This window comes from Chiloscyllium plagiosum, chromosome 2, assembly GCF_004010195.1.
Source record: "Chiloscyllium plagiosum isolate BGI_BamShark_2017 chromosome 2, ASM401019v2, whole genome shotgun sequence".
Taxonomy (NCBI): domain Eukaryota; kingdom Metazoa; phylum Chordata; class Chondrichthyes; order Orectolobiformes; family Hemiscylliidae; genus Chiloscyllium; species Chiloscyllium plagiosum.
In genome coordinates, this window is record NC_057711.1 from 28,262,875 (window position 1) to 28,289,319 (window position 26,445).

General features: G+C 41.4%; 1 long non-coding RNA gene across 1 annotated transcript; it reads left to right on the forward strand.

Moving 5' to 3' along the window:
• Nucleotides 1-26,141, forward strand: LOC122565369. Its single transcript, XR_006316149.1, has 3 exons — nt 1-38; nt 17,355-17,516; nt 24,872-26,141. It is a non-coding gene; the product is annotated as an uncharacterized LOC122565369 (long non-coding RNA).
• Nucleotides 26,142-26,445: the final 304 nt, after the last annotated feature.

Sequence of the window (26,445 nt, forward strand, 5' to 3'; positions counted from 1 at the left end):
GGGAACGTGAGTAAAAACAAATGTGGTGAATCTCGGAGGTAAGCTGTGATGTGACTGTGACCTCAGGAGTCTTATGGTGTTAACTTTGCTAAAGGGTCAAACTTGTACAGCTCAGCTCCTCTGTACCCTTACCATATCTACAGATTGTTAATAAATGTTGTTTGAAAGTAATCTACAAGTCTGTCCTCGGCTTGTACGAAGAACTAAAAAAGCCATACTAAAACATGTGACCCAGGCAGCTGCCTGCATTAAAGTGTAAAGTGAAAACCTAACACTGTTCTGGATCTAACCTCACCTTCAGCAGTCACCATTTCTGTCCATCGCGGCCTTCCCTTACAGCCTCTCACTGCCACCTCTTGCTTTCCCCATAGCTTTCTTTACTGCTTCCTCAAATTCCCAGCAGCCTATTGCCATTGGTCCACATTTGGAATGGACCTGAGCCAGGGACAAAGGAACTAGCGAGGGGGCATGGAGGATGTGAGGCATAAGGAAGTGGGCAGGAAGCAGTGAGTGGTCACAAGGGAAACAGGAGGGAATGAGTCGTATGTAATATGGAGCAGCAAAGATAGCGGGTGGGAGGAGAGGGAAGCAGAGCAGGGATTGGCGGCAGGGATTGAGTGGCAAGTGGCAGCAGGCAGGAGCTGAGGTTTTAGGCTGCACAATGATGACATCAATAATTAGTGAAAATGTGTTTCTGCTAGGCATCAGATTGGCAACCAACATCCCAATTTCCTTTTCCTGTTTGGCAGAGACAAGAGGTACAGTGTTTATAATTTAGAAACTAATTCCCTGATCCAATGGGGAACTGTGTACAGGAAGGACAAGTTGGAACTCATAGCTGTAATGTTGGAGGCCAATTCCTGACTCGATTCTTCAAAATGCAAGTCTGGGGGAGTACAGTATGACTTTATTAAATAGTTTTAGTTCTCAACAGATTTGAGGGCACCAGATTTCCTAGGTTAGAAAATTTGGAATGAGGAAACATCTTTTAATCAAGCAGACTTGTTTCTTTCACAGTCCATAGGCCACGATTGGAATCATTCTTTTCCATTCTTAGCTCTTTCTATACCTCATGTGAATAAAGTCTAGCCCTATCACATTCAGTGCCCTTTATGGACAGGCACGTCTTGGATTAAGTTGTAATCGTATCAGTTCTCACAGGTTTAACTACTTTCTGTTCCACAAATCCACTGCTTTGTGAAGGAAAAATTCTTCAGATCTCCAATGTTCTTCACTATCCTATCTTGTGAATCTTGTGAAATGCCATTTTCAAGGAGCGTTTTAGTTGTTCATAGAACATAGAACAGTACTGCGCCCATGATGATGTAGCAAACATGATACCAAATTAAACTAATCCCTTCTACCTGCCTTTGGTTCCTATCCCTCCATTCCTTGCACATTTGTGTGTTTATCTAAAGGTCCCTCAAACACCCTTATTGTATTTGCCTCCACCAATATCCCTGGAAGTGTGTTCCAGACTCCTACCACTCTCTGTGTAAAAATCTTGCTCCTGGTAGTCATGATCTTTATGAACTTCAGCAAGGCACTTGACAAGGTTCCTCATGGAAGACTGATTAGCAAGGTTAGATCTCATGGAATGCAGGGAGAACTAGCCATTTGGATACAGAACTGGCTCGAAGGTAGAAGACAGAAGGTGGTGGTGGAGGGTTGTTTTACAGACTGGAGGCCTGTGGTCAGTGGAGTGCCACAAGGATCGGTGCTGGGTCCACTGCTTCTTGTCATTTATATAAATGATTTGAATATGAACATAGGAGGCATAGTTAATAAGTTTGTAGATGATGCCAAAATTGGAAGTGTAATGGACAGCAGAGAAGACTACCTCAGATTACAACAGGATCTTGACCAGATGGGCCAATGGGCTGAGGAGTCACAGATTAAGTTTAATTTAGATAAATGCGAGGTGCTGCATTTTGTGAAAGCAAATCTTAGCAGGATTTTTACACTTAATAGTAAGATCCTAGGGAGTGTTGCTGAACACAGAGACCTTGGAGTACAGGTTCATAGCTCCTTGAAAGTGGAGTCGCAGGTAGATAGGATAGTGAAGAAGGTGTTTGGTATGCTTTATTGGTCAGAGTATTGAGTACAGGAATTGGGAGGTTATGTTGCAGCTGTACATGATATTAGTTAGGCCACTTTTGGAATATTGCATGCAATTCTGGTCTCCTTCCTATCGGAAATATGTTGTGCAACATGAAAGGGTTCAGAAAGATTTACAAGGATGTTGCCAGGGTTGGAGGTTTGAGCTATCGGGAGATGCTGAATAGGCAGGGTCTGCTTTTCCTGGAGCATCGGAGGCTGAGGGGTGATCTTATAGATGTTTATAAAATCATGAGGGCCATGGATAGGATAAATATACAAAGTCTTTTCTCTGGGATGGGGGAGTCCAGAACCAGCAGGCATAGGTTTAGGGTGAGAGGGGAAAGATATAAAAGAGACCTAAGGGGCAACTTTTTCCATGCAGAGGGTGGTATGTGTATGGAATGAGCTGCCAGAGGAAGTGGTGGAGGCTGGTACAATTGCAACATTTAAGAGGCATTTGAATGGTTATATGAATAGGAAGGGTTTGGAGGGATATGGACCAGGTGCTGGCAGGTGGGACTAGATTAGGTTGGGATAGCTAGTCAGCATGGACGGGTTGGACCGAAGGGTCTGCTTCTGTGTTGTACATCTCTATGACTCTCTGATTCTATTTCCTTTGAACTTTCCCGATCTCACCATAAATGCATGTCTCCTGGTATTAGACATTTCAACTCTGGGAAAATGATTCTGACCATCAACCCTATCCATGCATTTCATAATTTTATTGACTTCTATCAAGTCTCCCTTCAACCTCTGCCACTCCAGAGAAAACAACCTGAGTTTTTCTAGCCTCTCCTTATAGCTCATGCCTTCTAATCCAGGCAGCATCCTGGTAAACCTCTTCTGCATCCTCTCCAAAGCTTCCACATCCTTCCTGTAATGTGGGCGACCAGAATTTGATGTAAAGCAGTTTGTTTACCCCCACATTGTCATTACCTTTTATTGTTCTATTGACTCTTATTGAGTATTCTTTCAGTTCCGTTGCCCCCTATAAACAATGGCCCATTCTCCAATGTTTATTGATGGCTCTCAAACTTTTAAAGTTAATAGGACAAGTTGATAAGACTGTTCAAATGGAAAGTGGGATCCATGGCAACCTCTCCCATAATGGCTGACCCCTCTTACCCCCAACTCACCGGCTCCCCTACCCTGAAAACTCCCACCCCACTCTATGTATCTGTCTCCGTGGACAATTCCCAGTGAATCAGTTAGTGTAGTATCAGCAGTAACCATTACTCTGATTGGTTCACAGTCCCCGCTTCCTAAATCTTTAATAGCAACACATATCCTGGCAAATGGCAGGCATTCCATCACTTGTGCCTTGTATACAAGGAAAAAGATTTGAACACTTAGAAAATGAACACTCATCGCAGCATATGTACTTTGATTGTAACACGGTTGCTATGGTTGACCCCAATAAGCTTCTAGACAGTGGCGATCTCTAGCTTATTAATATTGGGACTTCATGGTTTCACTGAAGGTCAGGATGGGGCGTTTGTAATTTTTCTTGTTGGAAATGGATTGTCTTGCTCTTATGTTCCATGAATGTTCTTGTTACAATGCTATTGTAGGAGTAGGCTGTTCGGCCTCTTAAGGCTGAAGTTCCTCTTAATTACATAATGGAAATCTATTCCTTAGCTCCATCTTTTCTTCTTTTCTGTTCCTTAATGCCTTGACCTCACAAAAATCTACATTAAAATAGGGGGGGGAAAGTTACATGTTTTCACTCCAATTTGCTGAAAGTACGTTCTCTGATTCCACCCTGTAAGTCCTAAACATTGAATAAGTGGATATAATATTACTTAATGCAATCCTACATACTGTGTAATTCCTGCTGTAGGCTGGCATAGTGACTGCATCCTGGGAGGAGTCAAGATAGAGTTGAAAACCATAAAATCATCAGTAAATAATCCCATTTCTTAGAGTACGAAATGGAGATGATCACTGATGAAGCAGCTTCAGATGATTGGTTTGGAAGGACATTTACATTGATATCTTGAAGTTGAAATAATTGGCCATCTTTTGACATATGATGAGAGTGTGGATTTCCTCTGCGCAGATATTGGACTCTGTTGTTCCAAAAGTTCTTGATGTGATTCTTCATCAAATATTGCCATGAATTTGAGGCAGGTCATCCTACTTTCTTCTGACACTCAACTTTTCTAACCAAATCTGGATTCAGGCTAGGATTATGTCTATTGCTATATAGTGCTGGTAGCACAGAAGGTAAGGTCAGCAGGTTACTGGACAATAGTATCACTTTAGATATTTTCTCATCAATCTATTCAGAGATGTTATCACATGCCTCTGGAGCATCTGGGACTTGAATCTTTCTGTCATGCTACTGCGCCATAACAACCCTCAGAAGTGTATATCAATGATTTGGATGAGAAGATAGGAGGCATGGTTCGTAAGTTTGCGGACGAACACCCAAATTGGTGGTAGAATGGACAGTGAAGAAAGTTATCTAAGAGTACAATGGGATCTTGGTCAGCTGGGTAATGGGCCAAGAATTGGCAAATGAGATTCAATTTTGATAAATGTGAGGTGTTGCATTTTGTAAGGCAAATAAGGGAAAGACTTATACAGTTAATGAGAGGGCCCTAGGGAGTGTTGTCAAACAGAGGGATCCAGGGATGAAGGTTCTTCTTTCCTTGAAAGGGTGGTGAAGAAAGCATTTGACATTCTTGCTTTCATTGGTCAGAACATTGAGTATAGGAAATGGGTCGTCATGTTGGAGTTGTACAAAACATTGGTGAGTCCACCTTTTGAATACTGCTACAATTCTGGTCTCCCTGCCACAGGAATGAGAGTGTTAAACTGGAAAAGGTGCAGAAAGAAATTTTCCAGGATTGGAAGGTTTGGGTTGTAAGGAGAAGCTGCCTAACCTGCAGTGATCTTATTGAAGTTTATATAAAATCATGAAGGGCATAGATGAGGTGAATAGCCAAGGTCCTTTAACAAGGGGAGGGGAGTCCAAAACTAGGGGGAAAAGATTTAAGGCGAGTGGGGAAAGATTTAGAAAGGATCTGACAGGGAACATTTCATACAGAGGATGGTGCGTGCATGGAAGAGTTGCCAGAGGAAATTGTAGAGTTGGGTACATTTATAATATTTAAAAGCCATTTAGACAGATAAATGAATACGATACATTGAGAAGGATACGGACTCAAAATAGCAAATGGAATGAGTTAAGTTTGGGATAACTGGTTGGCCAAGTTGGACCAAATGGTCTGTTTCTGTGCTGTATGACCCTATGACTCCATATTGCTTATAATGTTATTGATGCCTCACTCCAGCTCTGCTGATTTTTGGGTTTAGCCTGGTTGAGCTTTAATTGACCACATTAGGTTTGTCCTGTTTTAGTGGAGTAGGATGAACCTCGGCAATGTTCGGAATTGGCAGATTGATGTCAGCATCTTAGCTGCACTGGGATAGATTGGCTAATGGAAAGTGAAGACTGCAGATGCTGGAGATCAGAGTCATAAAGTGTTGTGCACAGCTGGTCAGGCAGCATCCGAGGAGCAGGACAGTCAATTTTTCAGGCATAAGACCTTCATCAGGAATGTGAGGGGAGGCCTACTTCAATGACAGCAATTTTCCCTCCCACGCTGTCAACAATGCCCTCCAGCGCATCTCCTCCACTTCTTGCATCTCTGCCCTTGTACCCCACCCCTCCAACAACAACAAGCATAGAACCCCCCTCCCTGCCCCACTCCCCCGTCCTCACCTTCCACCCCACTAATCTCCAGATACATTGTATCATCCTCTGCCATTTCTGCCACTTACAGTCAGACCCCAGAGATATATTTCCCTTCCCACCCCTATCAACGTTCCCCAGAGACAATTCCCTCCGCGACTGCCTCGTTAGGTCCACACCCCCCATCAACTCACCCTCCACACCCGGCATGTTCTCTTGCCACTGCAAGAGGTGTAAAACCTGTGCCCACACCTCCCCCCTCACCTCCATCCAAGGCCCCAAAGCATCCTTCCATATTCAGCAGAGATTTTCCTGCACATCCAAACATCTCATCTACTGTGTCCGCTGCTCCTGATGTGGTCTCCCCTACATTCAGGACGCCAATCCATGGAGTGGTTTGCGTACATCTCTGGGACACACGCACCAGACAAACCCTCCACCCTGTGGCTGACTACTTCAACTCCTCCTCCCACTCCACTAAGGACATGCAAGTCCTGGGCTTCCTCCACTGCCAAATCCAAGCCACCTGACGCCTGGAGGAAGAATGCCTCACCTTCATCCTTGTGACCCTCCAACCATATGGCATCAATGTCAGTTTCACCAGTTTCCTCATCTCCCCTCCCCCCACTTCATCCCAGATCCAACCCTCTAACTCGGCACCACCCTCTTGAACTATCCAACCTGTCCATCTTCCTTCCAATCTATCCACTCCACCCTCTGCTCCGAACTATCACCGTCACCCCCCACCTTCATCTACCAATCGCCTTCCATGCTACTTTCCCCCAGCCCCACCCACTCTGCCGTTTATCTCTCAGCCCTTTCGGGTACCAAACATTCCTAATGAAGAGCTTATGCCTGATACGTCGACTCTCCTGCTCCTCAGATGCTGCCTGACTGGCTGTGCTTTTCCAGCACCACACTAAGTGCAATACTCATTCTATTGCTTAGGTTTTTCAGCCAGTTGTTAAAGCTCACCACCTTTGCTATGTCCACAGCCATTTCTTAATTGTTGCCTGAAGTAAATTTAATTGATGAGATGTTGCCTTTTATGATTTTGGGGACCTCAGACGAAAAACCAAAGAAGATCAGACAGTCAGCTTTTGTGGCAGTAGCAGGGACAAGCCTTGTCTTATGTTCAGGAGTTTTCAAAGTGCACCTTCCTCCATTTAGTTGTCTGAATGTTCTTCATTATTGTCAACCAGCAACACATTGGTTGTGAGATTGCTTTGTTCAGTCAATAGTGTGTTGCTTTTTAGTATTTAGCATGCAGGGAGATACACGTTATAGCCTTGTTAGGTTGGGTCCTGAAAGCTATAGTGGTGTTTAAGGACAATCCAAATACAGTGCGATCCTTTTCCTTAATTGTCATAAATTGTCAGTGCTTTCTTTCACACTGGTAGTATTTGGAAATCCCCATATTTTCTAACCTTATTCCGATATAGCTGAATGTATTCTGCCTCACTGGTTCGCATTGCCTAGATACTGTTACTAATCATACCTAAATCGATTTTGTTCCTATCTTTTCTAATGGATATCCTTTTATGTAATAATTCATGTTTATTGTGACCTTTCCTATCACTATTATTTTCATTGAATACCCATCTGTCAGTTCTCAGCCCATCTGCTTAATTAGTCAAAACACATTTGAATATCATCAATATTTTCTTATCATTGCTTCCCTGTAGTGATCTGTGGCAACAGAAAATGTTACATTTCTCACATCCAGTTCCATATTATTTGATTTATTCATTCATAGGCTGGCAGGACCAACGTTTGTTGTCTGTCCCTAGATGGTGGTGAGCTGCCTTCTTGAACTGCTGCAGTCAATTGACCATAAGTAGTCTCACGATGCCACAAGGGAGGGAGTTTCAGGATTTTGACCCAACGACACTGAAGGAACAACAATATATTTCCAAGTCAGGGTGGTGGGTGACTGCGAGGGGAACTTGCAGGTTGTGGTGTTCTCATGTACCCGTTGCCCTTATCCTTCCAGATGGAAATGATTGTGAGTTTGGAAGCTGCAGTCTAAGGATCTTTGGTGAATTTCTGTAGTGCCTGTTTTAAATTGGAGCAGCAGTGCATGCTGAGCGCCAGTAGTGGAGGAACTGAATATTTCTGGTTAGTGCCAATCAAACAAGCTCCCCTCCCCCACATCATCCCAGATCCAACCCTACAGCTCGGCACCATCCTCTTGAACTTTCCTACTTGTCCATCTTCCTACCCATTCATCCGCTCCACCCTCCCCTCAAACCTATCACTATCACCCCCCATCTGCATCTACATGTCACCTTCCCAGCTACCTTCCCCTAACCACCACCCTCACTTTCCCATTTATCTCTCATCCCATCCTCCATCTCCCCCAACATTCCTGATGAAAGGCTTATGCCAAAAACATCGATCCTCCTGCTCTTCAGATGCTGCCTGACCTGCTGTGCTTTTCCAGCACCACACTTTGCAACTCTGATATATTCTCACATTCTCAGTCCTCACTTTCTATCAGGCTGTTACATCTTGAGTGGCATCAGGCTTCCTCTGTGTTGTTGGAGTTGCATCCATCCTGACAAATGTATTCTAGGGAGTATTCCCTCACACTCCTGACTTATGGCTTCTAAGTGGTGGACATGCTTTGCTGTCATGAGGTGAGTTAATTGCTGCAGGTCATTGAGGAAACATCTGAAGATGGTTGGGCCTAGAACACTTACCCTGGGGAACTCATGCAGAGATGTCCTGTAGCAGAGATGACTGACCTTTAACAATGACAACCATCTTCCTTTGTGAAGACTAGGAGAAAGTGAGGACTGCAGATGCTGGAGATCAGAGCTGAAAAATGTGTGCTGGAAAAGCGCAGCAGGTCAGGCAGCATCCAAGGAGCAGGAGAATCGACGTTTCATCAACTTGGCATCATTCAGCAGGTTATTGTTGAGCAGAAGCTGCTTGATAGCATTGTTGATGTTACTGATGATTGAGAGTATTGCTGGGCAGTAATTAGCTGGGTTGGATTTGTCCTGTTCTTTGTTTACAGGACATACCTGGGCAATTTTCACATTGCCAAGTAGATGCCAGTGTTGAAACTGTACTGGAACAGCTTCGCTAAGATCGTCAGTGTCCAACCGTTCCTTGATATCACATGGAGTGAATTTAATTAGCTGATGGCTGGTGTCTGTAATGCTGGGAACGTCTGGAAGAGGCCAAGATGGATAAGGCTTCAGCCTTATCTTTTGCACTGATGTGATGGGCTCTTCCATCATTGAGCAAAGGGACATTTATGGAGCTTCCTCCTCCGGTGAATTGTTTAACTGTCCACCACAATTCCTTCAACACTCTCGGATGTAGAATGTCAGGTCCCAGGAACTTATCAAGTTTCAGTCCTATTAATTACTCAAGTAGAACCTCCTTACTAATTTCCTTCCACTTTTCATTCTGTCACTTGGATCTCGAACAGAATCAGGGTCAGAGAGTCATACAGAATGGAAACCGACCCTTCAGATCAACTCATCCATGTAAACTAGTTCCATTTGCCTGCATTTGGCCCATATTCCCCTAAACATTTTCTACTCATATATTTGCCCAAATGTCTTATAAATGTTGTAACTGTACCTGTGTTTACCACTTCTCTTGGGAGATTTCTCATATCTTCCACAGTGAAAATACAATGCAATGCTGTCACTTAGCTTCTCTGCTATTTCTCTATTTCCCATGAAGATTCTCCTCATTCGGACTGTGATGGACCAACACTTATCTTGGCCAAGTGTTTCTTTTTAATTTACCTTTGGAGCTTTCATGACCTATTTCTATGTATTTAGCTTGATTGCAGTCATGTTCTATTTTCCTCTTCTTCACTAGTTTCTTGGCCCTATACCTTTACTATAATCTAACGATGCTTCAGTCTCTCAGATTTATTATTACTTCTGGCAACTCTATGGGCCTTTTTTTTCATCCTTACAATTTTCAACTTCCATTGTTAGCAATGAATGACTGACCTTTTTTTGAGTTTCTGCACCTTAAAGGTAATTCATGTTCTTTGAAGATAATCTATTGCCTATATACAGTCATACCTTTTAACATATTTTCCCAAACCACCTCAGCCAATTTGTGCCTAATGTCTTCATTATTTCCCTTTTTCTAATTTAATACCTCTTTCTTCATAAATAACTACTTCACTTTCAAATATAATGTAAAATCCTAACATATCGTGGTCACTCATCCCTAGATGTTCTTTTATGACAGGATTACACCTAAACTGGAGGGACACCAGTCCCTTCGGTTTGCTAGTACTATTTGGAAAGTTTAACAAACTAGCGTGGCAGGGTGGGGGAAACCAGAGCAATGGGTTAGCATGTGGAGTGATTGAGAAGGTCAATATTAAATCAAGTCTAAGAAGAAGATGTCAGGGTCAGGTTAATGGGACTGGAAATCTGGAGTGTATTTATTTGAATGCAAGGAGTATAACAAGTAAGACAGGTGATCTTAGAACCTGGATTAGTACATGGATCTATGATATTGTATTCATTACAGAAACTTAGTTGAGAGAAGGGTAGGACTGGCAGCTCAACGTTCTGAAGTTTTGAAAGCTGCATTAAGAGATGACATCTTGGAGGGCTCATCCAGGAATAAGAAAGGTGCAGTTACTATGATGGGATTATATTATAGGCCTCCTGGTAACACAGGAAATAGAGGAAAAGATATGTAGGCAGGTCTTGGAAAGATAAAACAACAGACCTGTTGTAGTGGGTGATTTTAACTAAAATTGACTGGGACTCCCTCAGTGTCAGGCAGAATTGGTTAGGTGGATCCATGGAAGCTTAATGAAACAATATGCAGATAGTCCAACTAAGGAAGGGTATTAAGGAGTGAGCCTGGCCAGGTGATCGAAGTTTCAGTGGAGGAGCATTTTGTGTTCATAATTACATAAGTTTTAAGCTAGTTATGGATAAGAATAAGACTGACCCTCAAGTGAAAGTGCTAAATTGGGAGAAGGCTAGTTACAACAGTATTAGCTGGAACTGGAGAAATTAAATTCAGGATGACTGTTTGAGGGTAAATCCACATTCTATCGTAAAGGTCAGTTGATCAGAGTTCAAGACCAGCATGCTCCTATGAGGATTAAAGATAGAGATGGCAGGATTCAGGAATCCTGGAATGACAAGAGATATTGAAAGTATAGCTAAAAAGGAAAGTAAAACATATGTAAGGTTTAGGAAAATGCAATCAGATCAGGCCCTTGAGGAATATAAAGGAAGCAGGAAATAATTTAAAATAGGAATTAGGAGGACTAATGGGTATCATGAAATGTCTTAATCAAGCAGGATTAAGGAGGATCCCAAGGAATTTTATATGTACGTTAGAAATAAGTGTATAGCTAAGGTAGGGGAAGATTCACTCAAGGACATAGGAGGAAATTTATGTGTGGAGTCTGAGAAAAAAATGAGACCCTTAATGAGTATTTCACATTGATATTCACTAAGGAGAAGACCGTGGATGATTGTTAGAATGGGGTGAGGTATGTTGATATTCTAGGGCATCTCGATATTAACAAAGAGGCGGTGTCTTGAAAGAGGAGCAGAATTAGGCTAATTGGCCCATCACATCCACTCCACCATTCAATCATGGCTGATGTTTCTCAACTTCATTCAGCTGCCTTCTCCCTGCAACCCTTGATCATCTAGCCAATGAAGAATCGATCTATCTCTGTCTTAAAAACACTCAATGAATTGGCCTCCACAACCCTCTGCAGCAATGAGTTCCAAAGATGATCCACCCTCTGGCTGAAGAAGTTCTTCCATCTCAGTTCTGAAGCATTGTCCCTTCACTCTGAAGCTGTGCCCTCAGGTCCTATTCTATCGTATTATTGGAAACATCTTGCTCGAGCCTTAACAGAGATCTTTGTATCCTATTTAGCCACAAGAGAGGTCCCAGAAGACTGGAAAATAATTTCCAGTGTTATTCTTTTGGTTTTAGGGCAATAAGGATATCCAGGAAATTGGAGGCTGGTGAGCCTTACATCAGTGGTAGGGAAATTATTGAAGAAGATTCTTAGGGACAGAATTTACTGGCATTTGGAATAGAATGGACTTATTGGGGATAGTCAGCATGAGTTTGTGTAGAGGAAGCCTTGTCTCACAAATTTGATTGAATTTTGAAGAAGTGACAAAGTTGATTGATGAGCATAGGACGGTGATGTTGTCTCCTTATACTTCAGTAATGCATTTGACAAGGTCCACATCATCAGCTAGCCCAGAAGATTAAGTCATATGGAATCCACAGTGAGTTAGTAAGTTGGATACAAAATTGGTGTCCCACAAGGATCAGTGCTGGGACCTCTGTTCTTTGTAATATATATAAATGATTTGGATGAAACTGTAGGTTGTCTGATTAGTAAGTTTGCAGATAATAGAAAAATTAGAGGAGTTATGAATCATGAGGAGGGTTGTCAAAGGATATAGCAGGATATTGTTCAGTTCGAAGGTTGCGCAAAGGAATGGCAGATGGAGGTTAAACCAGACAAATGAGATGATGCCTTTTGGGAGGTCAAGTGCAAAAGGAAAATATACAGTAAATGTCAGGTCCCTTTGGAGCATTGATATACAGAGGGATTTTGGAATGCATCTCTATAGTTCCCTGATTGTGGCAAGTGAATAGGGTGGTAACTGAGGTGTACGGCATGCTTGCCTTCATCGGTTGGGCACTGAATATAAAAGTTGGCAAGTCATGTTGCAGATGCATAAAACTTTAGTTAGGTCACATTTGCAATATATTGTGTGAAGCTTTGGTTTTCACACTATAAGAAGGACGTGGAGGTTTGGAGCAATAAAGGATTACAAGAATGTTGCCTGGATGGGAGTGTATTAGCTTTAAGGAGAATTTGGATAAATTTGGATTGTTTTCGCAAGAGTAACAAGAGGTGGCCAGAGGGGTGACCTGATAGAAGTATATGAAACTATGAGAAGCATAGATAGGTGGATAGTCAAAGTCTTTTTCCCAGGATTTAAGTGTCAAATACTGGGGAGCATAGGTTTAAGGTGAGAGGGGAAATATTTAAAGGAGATGTGTGAGGAAACTTTTTTGCACAGAGGTGCTTGGAATGAGCTGTCAGGGGAGAAGCAGGTACATTAATAATGTTTGAGGGGTTTTTGGACAGACACCTGCACACGTGGGGAATAGAGGGATATGGACCGTGTGCAGGCAGATGGAATTAGTTTAGAATGGCATCGTGGTTGGCTCAGACATAGTGGGCTGAAGGGCCTGTTCCTGTGCTGCACTGCTCGATATTGTAACAAGGTTGTTAATTAGCCATTTTTCATTACTTCTTACTAGGTGTAAAATGGTATCTTGGTTCATTAATGTACTGTTTTAGAAAACCATCCCTAACACACTCCAGAAATTTGTCCTCTGCAATGTTAGTGCTCAATTAATGTACCTAGTATACATGCAAATTGAAGTCACCCATCATAACTGTATTGTCCATGCTACATGCTTCTCTCATCTCCTGATTAATATCATGCCTCACTCTGCCACTACTATTTGGTAGCTTATAAATAGCTCCAACCAATGTGTGCAGTCTCTTACTGTTTCATAGTTCCATCTAAACAGATTCCACACTTCAGATCTGAGACCCCCCCTTAGGAATGTACTGATCCTTATTGTCAGCACAACTCCGCATCCTTTTCCTTCTTGTGTGTCCTTCCTAAATGTTGAAGATCTACAAATATTCAGTTCCCAGTCCTGGTCATGATGCAACAAACATGTTTCTGTAATGGCAATTACATCATAACCACTTACATCTATCTGTGCCTTTACATCATCTATCTTCTTGCGAGTGTTATGTGCATTCAGGTTAACCTTGTCTTTTTGATATCAAAGCCCTAATAATTACTTTTATTTAACTTTGAAATGCTAGTTTTGGATCCACCCCTCAAACTGAATATAAAATTCAATCATATTTTGATTGCTGCTACTTGAGAGGTGCCTTCAGTATGAAGTCATTAATTAATTCGATCCCAGGATGACACCAACCCCTCTGGTTGGTTCCAAAATGTATTGTTCTAAGAAAGTAGCCAGAAAACATTCTATGAATTTTTCATTCAGACTATTTTCACCGATCTGATGTATCCACTCTGTATGTAGATTAAAATCCTCTTTGATTATTGATTCTCTAACAAGCCCTTATTACTTTTTTCCTTTATCCTCCATCCTACCATTGGATTTCTTTAGGGAGCCTATAGACACTTCCACAAGTGAATGCTTGCCTTTATCATTTCTCACCTCTATGCGAACTGCTTCTACATTCTGGTTCCTGAATTTAGGTCATCCCTTTCTCATATCTTGCACCTTTCACTAGTTTCCTGTCCTTCATAAATGTCACGTAACCTTCAATACTCCAATCTCAATCTATGTCAACCTGCAGCCATGTATCTTTGATAATTATCTATTTGTAATTATTTGTTTGTATATCAGCTCATCTGATCTGCTTTCAATGCTATGAGCTTGCAGATGCAGAGCCATTTTTTTTCCTCTTGTTATCTTTGTAACCTTGAGCATTATGTGATTTACTCATAGATTTGTTTTCCAACCTGGGGTTTATTTAACATTTTCCACATTAATATCTTTCTTGCCTTGTCTCTATTCTTTAGTTTATCACATGCTGCCAACTTTGATCCCTTGCAACCAGTATTTAATTTAAAACCTTTAACCTTCTCTCGTCATGCATCTCACAAGTCCACCAGTGCTAACATGGTTCAGCTGCAGACTATCTCAATAGTACAATCCCCACTTTCCCAGTACTGGTGCCATACTGCATGAGTCAGAACCCACTTGTACTACACTGATATTCCTGTATTTACATCCTGAGTTAGCTCAGTACAGAGAAGCTAGTTTAAGCTAGTTTCCTTCATTAACTAACTTCAACTGCTCTCCAATGGAGATCTTAGAGTCGTGGAGATGTACAGCATGGAAACAGACCCTTCGTTCCAACCCATCCATGCCGACCAGATATCCCAACCCAATCTAGTCCCACCTGCCAACACCCGGCCCATATCCCTCCAAACCCTTCTTATTCATATTCCTATCCAAATGTCTCTTAAATGTTGCAATTATACCAGCCTCCACCACTACCTCTGGCAGCTCATTCCATACAAATACCACCCTCTTTGTGAAAAAGTTGCCCCGTAGGTCTCTTTTATATCTTTCCCCTCTCACCCTAAACTATGCCCTCTAGTTCTGGACTCCCCAGCCCCAGGGAAAAGACTTTGCCTATTTACCCCATCCATGCCCCGCATAATTTTATAAACCTCTATAAGGTCACCCCTCAGCCTCCGACGCTCCAGGGAAAACAGCCCCAGTCTATTAAGCCTCTCCCTATAGTTCAAATCCTCCAAACCTGGCAACATCCTTGTAAATCTTTTCTGAATCCTTTCTAGTTTCACAACATCTTTCCGATAGGAAGGAGACCAGAACTGCATGCAATATTCCAACAGTGGCCTAACCATTGTCATGTACAGCCGCAACATGACCTCCCAACTCCTGTACTCAATACTCTGACCAATAAAGGAAAGCATACCAAAGGCCTTCTTCACTATCCTATCTACCTGCGACTCAAGGAGCTATGAACCTGCACTTCAAGGTCTCTTTGTTCAGCAACACTCCCTAGGACTTTACCATTAAGTGTATAAGTCCTACTAAGATTTGCTTTCACAAAATGCAGCACCTCACATTTATCTGAATTAAACTCCATCTGCCACTTCTCAGTCCATTGGCCCATCAAGTCCAGATCCTGTTGTAATCTGAGTTAACCGTCTTCGCTGTCCACTATACCTCCAATTTTGGTGTCATCTGAAAACTTACTAATTGTACCTCTTATGCTCACATCCAAACCATTTATGTAAATGACAAAAAGTAGGGGACCCAGCACTGATCTGTGTGGCATTCCACTGGTCACAGGCCTCCAATCTGAAAAACAACTCTCCACCACCACCCTCTGTCTTCTACCTTTGAGACAGTTCTGAATCCAAATGGCTAGTTCTCCCTGTATTCCATGAAATCTAATCTTGCTAATCAGTCTCCCATGGGGAACCTTGTCGAATGCCTTATTGAAGTCCATATTGATCACATCTACTGCTCTGCCCTCATCAATCCTCTTTGTTACTTCTTCAAAAAACTCAATCAAGTTTGTGAGGCATGATTTCCCACGCATAAAACCATGTTGACTATCCCTAATCAGTCCTTGCGTTTCCAAAAACATGTACATCCTGTCCCTCAGGAATCCCTCCACCTATGTCAGGCTCACTGGATTATAGTTCCCTGGCTTGTCCTTACCACCCTACTAAAACAGTGGCACCACGTTAGCCAACCTCCAGTCTTCCAGCATCTCACCTGTGACTATCGATGATCCAAAATCTCAGTAAGAGGCCAAGTGATCACTTCCCTAGCTTCCCACAGAGTTCTAGAGTACACCTGATCAGGTCCTGGGGATTTATCCACCCTTATGCATTTCAAGACATCCAGCACTTCCTCCTCTGTAATCTGGACATTTTGCAAGATGTCACCATCTATTTCCCTACATCTTATGTATTCCTGCTTAAGCCTGGATGAAATCTAGAATGTAAGTTTCATTTAAATGTTAAATGTGATAGACAAATGAAATTATATTTTTAGGAAGACATTAATATTCCCCTTATTCACTCAATGCTCTGTCCAAGGTTGGACTCAGAGCTATGTTCCACAGAGATGCCTGTATCTTGAACTGGACTGAAGTGTTCAGTAGAGAAAATCAGGCAGAACTCTTCTCCAGAACAGTAGCCCTTTAATTAAGTGCATAGTGAGTGGATTTTATGCATAATATTTCATTCTTTAATCTTATCTTAATACATTTGGAATTCTTAAAAAAACAAAACCTGATTTGAAGCCTGATTTGATAGCTGAATTATAGAAGAAATAGAGAGATGACTGTACATAGGCTAAATAAGAGTCTGAGGAAGATGTTACTGAAGTGGATGGGTTGAAAAGTGTGGTGCTGGAAAAGCACAGCAGATCAGGCAGGATCCGAGAAGAGAGTCGATATTTTCGGCATAAATCCTTCATCAGAAGTGGATCAGGAAGACTGTTCAAAACACACAACGTTGGATTGGGGAGCTGGTTTATCTGTACTTCAGGGTAGAGGCAATACCATCCCTATTCACATTTCCTTTCTCTTCTTCCAGCTGGTGAACCCATTGTATTTCATCAGCATCTTCGATTTGAACTACACCATCCTGCTAATTTCCAACTTGGCCTCTAGACTCTCTGTTTGCTGTCTCTCTTATTTCCTCATCTTTTCATTAAATATCCCCTTGACCTTGCTATTGGTCCTTTTATCTCTTTAAGATTTTTCATGTTTCTTTGATTGAAATACTCTGACTCATCAACAAATCATCAAGTTGCAAGCACTGAACATATTTCTCGAAGTTTCAAAGCATAACCTCCTAATTACATATATACTCTAGTTTAATAATAAATAGAGATATTGATAGAAATTGTGCATTACAGATATTTTTTAACACATAAAACGCTTATCTTCTAGGTTTCTCATTGCTGAATCCTTGAGATTAATCTTTAATCCGAAAGACTCCAGGCCAATCCTGGAGACTCGACAACTCTAATGGAAAAGAAAGGCAGATGTTCGAAATCAGAAACAGCTGGATTGTGTGAGGACGTTGTTAAAGGATCTAAACCAGATGGTGAAGTACGAAACAAGTCATAAATCTTTTCCTTGTTGGCAGGTTTATTCACAGGATGTCGCATTATAGATTTCTTCCTCCCAACCACTAACCCATTGACCCAGATGACTCTCTACACTCTTCTAAACCAGTAGAACAAATTAACTAATTCTTCAAAGAACTGGCCCTTAAAGGGCCACATGTACCAAAAATTAAATCATTTCAAGAACCATTCAAAATATTGTTGCAATGTCATTTGTAACTGATGATGAACTTCAGGCCCTGAGATACCTATGGACCTGTACAGCGTCTCTTTATAGCGTACTTTCACAAAGACATTCCTTCTCTTTGGGCTATAGTGCAGAAGTGGTTGGAGAATTCACAGGCTGAATAGCAATCCATTGAACCACATCATGACCACTCCTTCCAAGCCTAACATGTCTTTAAGCGGGACTTGAATCCAGAATTTCTTGCCCAGCAGAAGGGATGTGACCACTAGGCTAAAAGACCTCCTTCTGGTTCACATTAGAAATATTTTTAAATCAACTTGTTCAGGCACATTGAAGGGCATTTTCCCGAATGCCGTGGACATTGATGAGAATGTTGGGAACTTTACACGAGATTACCAGTTTCCCAACGCCAAGAGTGAAAGACACATTTTCCAACCAAGTGTTGAATGGCAAGATGAGATTCTTGCTAATGAACAACAAAAGGCAATTGCAGTAACATCTTGTTATTACTGAATTTTGCTCATTAATTTACAGTTTCCCATTCTGCTACAGTCCAATAGAAACTGGATGGCAGCACATTTATATTTGTTATTTGGATATGGTGGCTCAGTAGTTAGCACTGTTGCCTCACAGTGCCAGGGACCCGGGTTCGATTTCCACCTTGGCCGACTGTCTGTGTGGATTTCCTCCGGGTGCTCCGGTTTCCTCCCACAATCCAAAGATGTGCAGGTTAGGTAAATTAGCCATGCTAAATTGCCCATAGTGTTCAGGGATGTGTTGGTTAGGTGTATTCATCTGGGGTAAATGTAGGGGAATGGGTCTGGATGGGTTACTCTTCGGAGGGTCAGTGTGGACTTGTTGGGCCAAACAGCCTGTTTCCACACTATATGGGCATCACTGGTTATCCCAGCATTTATTATCCAACCCTAATTGTCCAGAGGATAGTTATGTGTACAGCATAGTGCTGTGGACCTGGAATCACATGTACAACAGGCTGGTTAAGGATGAAGGATTTCCTTCAATAAGTGAACCATATGGGTTTTTTTACAACAATCGACAGTGATTACATTGTTGCCTTTAGGCTATCTTTTAATTCTAGATCATATTGAATTCAAATTCTACTATCTGCTGGGTGGGATTTGAATCCATATCCCCAGAGCACTAACCTGGGTTTCTGGATTACTATTCCAGTGACATTATCACAACGCTACTGCCTTCCCACAAAGTCCTGACTGGAAATTCTGCGCAGGTGCCTGATGACTTCAACTCACTGCTTGCTCCTCCAGATTTTTTCTTAGACACCAGGCCCCAACATGAGTAGCAACTGCATGCATATCATCCCACCCAGCCCCACCCCAACCATTTGTGGGGACAAACCTGTAATGCAGGCAAGACCTGAATAAAGGTCTTCTAGCCGAGTGTTATGGGCACTACCACTTTTCTGCAAGACTTCCATTTAGTTTTGTTGATTATTTTCTAACACTCCCTAACCCCCCCCCCACCAAGCCCAGGTGGGCATATTACAACATAATTCTAAGCCTGGTGGGATCTAAAGCATGGCCTTCTTGCTCTGAGGAAGGGCACTACCATCACATCCCAAGACATCCTTCTGGTTTTCTTTATATTCACTTAAGCTTATTTATCTGTTATTTATTACTGCATTAGAAAGAATTTTGATCTACAAAGGAATCAGGATCATAGGGTCCAGACAGTAAAATGGAGCTGAGGCCACATTCAGATCAGTCCACGATTATAGCAGATCTGTGGCCTAATTTCACATTCCAACTTTGGCTCCAATCTCTTATCTATCTCAGATTTACTTTTAACAACCATATTAGCATTGGTAGTTGTTTAGTATAGGAGAGTTCTAAACCTCCACTGCCCTTTGAATGTACAAAGTGTTTTCTAACATATCTTCTGCATGGTATGATCCTAATTCTTAGACTATGCCCCCAGTTCTAGAATCCTCAACCAGTAGAAATAGTTTATCTTTATCTAATCTGTTTTCCTCTGTTAATATTCTGAAGACCTCGATTAGATCATCCCTTCGGAATTCAAGAGAATAAAGGCCTAATTTGCCCAATCTTCCTCATAACTTAACCCCTGATGCCCAGGTATCATCCTTATAAACCTGCAGTGAACTTCCTCCAGGACCAAAACATCCTTCCTATGGTGTAGGGCTCAGATTTGCTCACAGTACTCTAAGTAGAGTCTAATGAGTGTTTGGTATAATTGCAACATAATGTCTGCATTCCTAGACTCCAGCCCTTTAGATATGAAGGCCAGCATCCCACTACCCATCTTGACTATCTCCTGTGCTTGCTCATGGCATTTTAAACAGCTATATACCTGAACACCTAAATCTCGTTGGACATCCACTGTGCTTAACTTGGTGTCTTGTAAAAAAAATCCTGATCTACCCTTTCTTGGTCCAAAATGGATAACCCCACACTTGCTTATATTAATATCCATCTGCCACAGCTTTGTCCATTAATCTATCAATATCCTATTGTAATTTGATGCTGTCATCAACACCAGCTACAACCAGCTACAATTTAGTGCGGTCATCTTTATTTGAATAATGACTTTTTATGCTATTATCCAAGTTGTTAATGAATATTATGAATAATTCAGTTCCCAACACACATCCCTGTGGAACACCACTAGTCACATCCTGCCAATAGTTACCCATTACTCCAACTCTCTATTTCCAATTACTCACCAATTTCCTTTCCATGTCAGTGACTTGCCCTCAATTCCATGAGCTTCCACCTTAGCTAAGGTCCACCTTAAAGTCTTCTGTGGGACTTTATCAAAGACCTTCTGGGAGTTCACTGAAATAACATCCATCAACTTATCTCTGTCCACTTTCTTTGTCACTTCTTCAAAACACTCCATGAAATTTGTCAGATATGGCCTACCCTTCATGAATCCATGTTGACTATTCATGATCGGTTACACTATCCTTGATTATCGACTCCAACAATTTCCCGACCACAGGTGTTAGGTTGGTTTCCTTCTTTCAATCTTCTTAAAGAGTGACATGAGTAAATTTCCAATCCAAAGGTATGACTCCAGAATCCAGAGAACTCTGAATGATAATGCTGAGGGTATTAGCAATGTGCTCTCCTATCCTCTTTAATACCCATGGACGGAACCATCAGGTCCCGTGGATTTGTCATTCTTCAGTTCCATCAATTCCTGCATTATTTACTTAAGCTAATTTTATTTAGACACCATCCCTGATCATCTATCAGCAAGCTATCCTCCTTTTCTGCTGTGATTACTGAAGCAAAACAATTGTTCATCATGTCTGCCATTTCCCATAGCCATTGAAAATGTCTTCACTTTCACCCTTCGGTGGGCCAAAGCCCACTGTTTGCCAGTTGACCCCAAAATCCTATTATTAAAAACATCAGCTACCACTATTCCATTAACACTAATGGATCTCCAAGCCACAATGCTGTATTATTTAGGCATCTACTGCTCCAGTTGAAAAGAACTAAGCTAAGATCAATTTTCGCATTTTTGAATGTTAACACAGTGTCTTTGTGGATGAGACCAAAAAGTAGAATATCTTGTTCTTCAAAAGCCATGTCAAAATAATTGACAGTCATGGACTGCCTGAAATATAACTTGAGTGTTGTATTTAAAACAATATAACTCCAGATGGTGTAATGTAACTCCAGCCTATGGCATTAGACTGGATTCTGTTGAGATGGTGCTGAATATGTGCAGGATTCTTGTAAGGTTAATGACAATGTTTATATGTGCCTTATGGACTTTTGCTTTGGGCTATATAAATACTAGAACTGTGAATCTACCAAATTTTAAATGAACAAGAATATTTACTTCACTATAAAGATGACTCATTTCAAACATTGCAAACAGGATGTGGTGCTTTTTGTGTTTGCTCTTTATTAGATTTTTGTTGGAAAAAAATAATATCTGTAAGTTCTTCCAATCAAAAACTGAGCAAGAGATTATTTTGGTTTATTTGAATTATTCTTAGAATGCCCAGATTTTTAGCAAACTCGCAACAGTCCCCAGTCACTCAAAGCTAGTTGTAGCAGCATGGTTTCTTAACTATTACCAGGTTTCGCAGGGTCCATTTTCATTGATACAACAGTAGGGCTCCTGGGATAATACTCTCAGTACAGGGTCATCGAGTCATAGAGATGTACAGCACAGAAACAGATCCTTTGGCCCGACTCGTCCATGCCGACAAGATATCCTAAATTAATCTAGTCCCATTTGCCAGCGCATGCCCCATATCCATCTAAACCCTTCCTATTCATATACCCATTTAGATGCCTTTTAAATGTTGCAATTTTACCAGCTTCACCACTTCTTCTGGCAGCTCATTCCATACACATATCACTCCCTGCGTGAAGAATGTGCCCCTTAGGTCTCTTTTATATCTTTCCCTTCTCACCCTAAACCTATGCCTTCCAGTTCTGAACTCCCACACCCCATGGCAAAGACTTTGTCTATTTATCCTATCCCATGCCCCTCATAATATTATAAACCTCGATAAGGTCACCCCTCAGCTTCTGATGCTCCAGGGAAAACAGCCCCAGCCTCTTCAGCCTCTCCCTATAGCTCAAATTCTCCAACTCTGGCAACATCCTTGTAAATGTTTTCTGAACCCTTTCAAGTTTCACACCATCCTTCCGATAGGAAGGAGACCGGAATTGCATGCAATATTCCAACAGTGGCATAACCAATGTCCTGTACAGCTGCAACATGACCTCCCAAATCCTGTACTCAATACTCTGACCAATAAAGGAAAGCATACCTTCTTCACTATCCTATCCACCTGCGATTCTACTTTCAAGGAGCTTTGAACCTGCACTCCAAGGTCTCTTTGTTCAGCAACACTCCCTAGGACCTTACCATTAAGCATACAAATCCTGCTAAGATTTGCTTTCCCAAAATGCAGCACCTCCCATTTATCTAAATTAAACTCCATCTGTCACTCCCCAGTCCATTAGCCCATCTGGTCCAGATCCTGTTGTAATCTGAGGTAACCGACTTTGCTGTCCACTACATCTCCAATTTTGGTGTCATCAGCAAACTTACTGAGTATAACTGTTATGCTCACAATTAAGTCATTTATATAAATGATAAAAAGTAGTGGACCCATCACCGATCCGTGTGGGACACCACTCGTCACAAGCCTCCAGTCTGAAAAACAACCCTCCACCACCACCCTCTGTCTTCTACCTTTGAGCCAGTTCTGTATCCAAATAGCTAGTTCTCCCTGAATTCAATGGGATCTAACCCTGCTAGCCAGTCTCCCATGGGGAACACACACACTTTCTCACACTCACAACCCCCACCCCAGACAGACACACACAGACCGACAAAGACCCACATGCACACATATATTTTGTGTGGTAAATTTTTTGTACTTGCAGAGTTACATTGCACTTTGCTCAAAAACTACATACATTCATGTAGAACTCTGAGCTCAAAAACTGCATGAATTTATGTAAAACTCTGTTATCTCACTTTTTAGATTAGAATCAATCTAAACTGGTGTTGTGTGACTTTTAACTTTGTACACCCCAGTCCAACACCGGCATCTCCAAATCATGGCTCTTATCTGGCAAGGTGTTGATGAGACCTCAGCCAGTGCGAGCAGCCTATAATGCCTGGTTTAGTCTCAGGATACGGGGTAGATCTTTTTGGACTGAGATGAGGAATCATTTCTTCACTTAAAGTGCATAAACCCAAGGAATTCACTACCGAAGAAGGCTGTGGAGGTTCAGGTCACTCAGTATATTCAAGAAAGAGAATGATAAATGTTTAGATACTAAAGGCATCGACAGGTGTGGGAGGAAGCAGGAATAATGCACTGTGATAGAGGATCAGCCGTGACCATGTTTAATGGTGGGGAATGCTCAAAGAGCCAAATGACCATGATCTGCTCCCAGGTTCAATGTGACAAGATTGTTCAGTGGTGGGGGCAGGCATCCCACAAAAAAAAGAATAAATTTAAAAAAAAACTATTTATGTCAACAATGTTAAGTAAATACGTTTTGCTGATAATGTTGGAAACTGTGAAAACAACTTGGGGAGATGTAGAATGAGTAATTAATGAATTTGTAGAGGTTGGTCTTTGAGCTCACTAGTTTGTGACCTCAGAGATTTTGTGATAGTAATCTGTTAGCAGGGTGGAACAGGTACAATTCAGAGAATACTGCTCTGTAGCCTTATCATAAATGTATAGATTGTCAATAAACATTGTTTCATTATAACCTAGACATTTGGCCTGAGCTACTATGAGGAACTTATACTAAAACACCACCATGGCTGTTTTTTTACCATTATGTCATATCTGTACAACACCATAGTCACTCAGTGCCTCCTTTAGAAGGATATTGCAGGTTTCTCTCAAAATCAGGAAGGTAGGATCCCATTTCTTCAGGGATAGAGAGCTTGGTAAATATCATATGAAAAGGGATTTTGATCCAACTATTTTATTGCTCTCCTTCAGTTGTTTTTCCTTTAAATGACAAAGCCACAAAAACCCTTTTAAAATCCATCTTCCATCTGTCAATATTTGCCAAGGGAACAGAGTTCACATAGAACTGTAACACAGTGACATTTATCAATGGTTATTGTATTTTGTTTTTCAGGATCAAGGCACCATTTTGTTTCCACCCAGAGAGAAAAGTCAAAGCAATCAGTGTTTGTGCAATTAGTGCTTATAGTTTTTATGATTCATTTCCTCATTTATACAGCATTAGCATTAATGGATCTCTTAAGTACACACTTTTCTCCTTTTCTTTGAGCAATAAAGTTGAGGTTATTAAGGCAGGTGAACTTCCCCTTTGAACAAAAAACAGCAGATGATCTATTTTTCTTTGGACCTAATGACATACCATAAAATTTGTAGCTAAGGTAACTTTGGAATGCGTAATTTGTGAAAATGCCATACTGCTGGCAGGTTGTTAGTTATCCAGAAAAACAAGCAGTCTCCCGTTTTTGATAAGAGGTATTTCTGATACCAATTCATGGCTCTGAAACTTGCTGAGGGATGAGGAGGGAGTGGGATGACTTCTCACTCTCAAGAAATCTGGAAATGTAGGGAATGCTGAGGTCCTGCAGGATCTAACATTTGTTCTCCATTTCCCACCTACCAGTTGGATTGAAGAAATTGCCAGGTGGGAAAACGTGTGCTGGGCACAGGAGAGGAAGATAAAGAGATCATATTTGAAGGAAGAGGCCAGTTTTGGAAGGGGGTGGAGCAAAGAGGGATGGCGAGACCAGAACATCATATGGTGCTGTCTATGGAGTCAGCCAATCATAAAGAAGAAGGTACATTCCATCTGGGAGGGGAGAGGAGTGAGAAGATGTCTTTCGCCTCCTCTTGGACAAAGTTTTACTATGATCAGCCAATTCATAATGCTCTGTTAATCAATTGTACTTCTGAAGTGTACTAACTAATATATGTTGGAAAAGTGACAGCCAACTGACACACAGCAGACAATAATGAACAACAATGTGATAAAGACTAAGCAAACAGTTATCATCTTGTTAGATAGAGACACAATTAATGGCCAGGACACCAAAGATAATTCTTTGTGGAGATGAAATCAATCTTCACAGTAACAAACCTTCCATTGCCATCATTAAATCCTCCACAATCATTACTATGGGGATTACCCTTGATAAGAAAGTGAACTGGACTAGCCATATTAATGTTTGAGCTATAATGAAAGGTCAGAGGTTTGGGATTCTGTGGCGCACTCATTGTCTCCCCAAAGTCAGTCCATACCTAGATGGAACAAAGCAGGAGTCAAATGGAACAATCTCCATTTCCCTGCAACTCTAACAATACTCAGGAACCTGATGCGATCCCAGAAAAGCAATTTGCTTGATTGACACTCCATCCACCACCTTCAACATTCACTGCCTTCATCATTGACACACTATAGAAGCAGTGTATGCCATCCATAATTTGCAATGCAGTATTTCACCGTGGCTCCTTTGATAGCATCTCCCAAACTCACAATTTCTGCTCCCTTGAAAGACAAGGACAGCAGATATATGGGAACACCACCACCTGCAAGAACCCTTCCAAGTCACTCATCATCCTGACTTGATATTATATTGCTGTTCCTTCTGTATCATAGGGTTAAAACCCTGGAACCCCATTCTTAACACTGCTATGGGTATAACTACATCCCAAGGACCAGAGCAGTTAAAGAAGGCAATCCACCATCACTTTCTCCAGAGCAATTAGGGTGAAGAATGGGTAGGAAAAATGAATTTGTAGAGTGCATCACTGATTATTTCCTTGAACTGTACATTACCAAATCTACTCAGGAACTGTTTTTTTTAGATCGAGTAATGTATAATGAGGTAGGTTTAATAAGAGAGAAAACAGAAATTGCTGGAACACCGCAACAAATCTGGCAGCATCTGTGGAGAGAAAACTGAGTAAACTTTTTGGGTCCAGTGGCTCTTCTCCAAAACAATGTACAGTTTTAGTTCCTGCACTTGACTGATTGATTTGTTGGCATGTGTATTTGTTATATGTATTTGTTACAGATACAGTGAAAAGTGTTATATGATGTCACTGCTCTCCAGCACCATCTTAAAAACACAGAAATAAACCAGACATAAAGTATAAAGATGGAGAAATAAAGGAATAAAGTTAAAAGTTCAACAATATAGTCCTTCATAAGTGCTTCGCCATCCGAGCTCATCCACT